Source organism: Penaeus chinensis, chromosome 36, assembly GCF_019202785.1.
Source record: "Penaeus chinensis breed Huanghai No. 1 chromosome 36, ASM1920278v2, whole genome shotgun sequence".
In the NCBI taxonomy this organism is placed as follows: domain Eukaryota; kingdom Metazoa; phylum Arthropoda; class Malacostraca; order Decapoda; family Penaeidae; genus Penaeus; species Penaeus chinensis.
The window spans coordinates 23,300,182-23,302,681 of record NC_061854.1 but is presented as its reverse complement, the minus strand read 5'-3'; the positions used below and the strand labels follow the sequence as shown (position 1 = coordinate 23,302,681).

The 2,500-nt window shown below is 33.5% G+C and overlaps 1 protein-coding gene across 1 annotated transcript in view; it reads left to right on the top strand.

Moving 5' to 3' along the window:
* The window catches only part of LOC125044879 (golgin subfamily A member 4-like), an 87,908-nt gene that overhangs the window by 308 nt on the left and 85,100 nt on the right, over window positions 1-2,500 (top strand). The gene's annotated exons all lie outside the window — the stretch shown is intronic.

The following is a 2,500-nucleotide window of genomic DNA, read 5'->3' as shown; positions in this document are numbered from 1 at the left end:
GAAACAAGTTCTGCATTGTGGAATCGACAATATTTCGTTTTTCTCCGTTTCATAGTGTCATGTGGGTTTGTATAGTCGTGGTTGCCAAATATTAGGGAATGTTTGAGTGTTTGTGTTATTGCATTGGCCAGCATATGGAGGGTGTATTTTTCTGATGAAAGTGGCACTGTTTTGTTATTCAGTATTTGACATCTTGAGCTAAGAGTAGGTTGTTTGCATTATGTTTATTATAATTACAAGCTAACTTTGCAATGGTAGTGCAATATTTTTGTAAATAAAACACAACCACAACTTGTAGAACAGCACACCAGTCAGACAACAGTCAGTTGTGGTCTTCTGTTGCATCTTGCCCGTATCCTGTTGTTTCCTCCGTCCCTCTTCTCCTGTAGCTGTCTAGAGTAGGGGTCTGTGTAAAACACCAGCATATATTTAGAAGATTTCATCCCTATACAATACGCTGTAGGTTGAATACTTTTTATTTTGGCTATAGAATAAGATTTTTGTTCTGTGTAAACATGAGATATAAGGTAAGACTTGACTGTCATTTGTAAAGGTAAGGTAACCACTGGTGTGTACACAAATATCACCCTTGAAAAGTAAATATTTCTACACATTGCATATCAGTTTTGTCATTTGTATACCAGACCTATGTATTGTGTATATAATATGTTGATGTGCTGTGCAAAGTGTCCAACCCAACCAGCAGTTTTATATCTCTCGGCACCACTGCCATTCTACTGACTACATGGGAAACCATATTCCTTTACTGTGTATGAGCTGAAAGTCAGAGTATAATACAGATTACCAACTGCATATTTTTAATAAAGGCAGACAATTGGATCTTAGTGGGACCAAATACTTGTTGCTGTCTATAGTGTGGGCCCCACTTACATGAACAACTTGGTATAAGTTTGATTGAAAAGAAATAATCTAGAAACTCATATAAACTAAACTATACTAGTTTCATCTATTGTATTGTGAAGTTATTTATTCTCTTTCATACCTTTACCTGCATTAGCCATTATAAAGTCTGTTCAAGAAGAAGTCAATGATGCACCAGCCTGAGATTTTGAGTTTGGATTGTGAAAAAATAGAACTCACAAAAAAATAGATATTCTTGGCAGTTTTTTAGAATGCAGTTTCCAATTTCTTAATTTATGAAGTAAACCCATGGCCATCTTTTTTTTTCTTTTTCTGATGAGTCGTTACATTTTTACTGAAGAATGCTCATTGTCATTGCTCTTTGAGACCCATCTTTGCAGGTCATAAATTTTAACCAGGGTAGAGTGAGAAAAAAGCTCTTACTTTTATTAGTGCACTGCATAATTAAAGATTATTTTAATGCACTGGACCATATTGTTGTGAGCTGATGTATATTCCTTGAAAAGTCTAATGTAGTTAAAGATTGAAGTTAATAAGAATGTGATATTTCACGTGTCTTTTTGTCTTCTCTGACTCTGCTTAGGATGTAATTCTAAACCAGTAAAGATGGGACTAGACTTATTTTGTCCAGAACCAGTGATGAGAATTTGCATGGTTTACTTTTTTGCATATTTATATAGAGTTAGTATAGAATATGGAAAAAATGACATATTTTCATGTTTTTGAAATTGCGCCTAGATAAGATTTGGTAACAACTTAATTTTCACATCTGAATTAACATTTTTCATTATATTGAAAAAAAAAAAAATGTTCCTTAAAAGAAAAGAGCTTTGGGATCTACAACACATTACTACTTTAAGAACAGAAATAGATATTAAAAAGAAAGTAAAGAAGATTAATAACAGTTATGCCATCTCGTCACATCATGATGAGATTGGCAGGATGATTTTTGTTTGCAACAGTGAACTGGAGAGTTGTCCACTCACAGAGTAGTGAGTACTAAGGAATGCCTTTCCTTGCCTACCTGTGCTGAACATTTTTACCATTGTTTTTAGGTATATTCATCCCACAAGCCCTTCTGCTCCCTTTCAGCCCCAACTCAATCTGTAATCGAGTGCACCCATGCATACTACAATGAGTCCTTGATTTACTCTAGTTGCAAATTTAAGAGAGCCTTTCAATGCATAATTATCTCTGAGCTCTTTTGTTCTAAAGTTATAGCTATCAACATAGAAATAAAAGGAAATTACTGGCTAGCTACATGTGCTTCTTTGCAGTTGTAAATTCCATTTCCTTGGGAGAGTTGTCATTCCATTTCCTTGGGAGAGTTGCCATTGTGTTTTACTTTTTATGTATTTACTTTTTAGAAGGTTCATCATCTTGTTTAATTAGACAAACAAAAGTATATATTTATTATTTAAATCTATATAATTATACATTTTTGTAAGATGATGCAATGATTAGTTTCATGTATAAGGCTACCAGGCCTATATTGAACTACAAGAACAATCTATATTTGTTCATTTGAACGGTATAAAAAACAATGTTTATGAAAAAAATAATGTCAGTTTGTTTTTTATGTCAGAAATAATCTAATAATCAGCTCTATCAGGCTGAG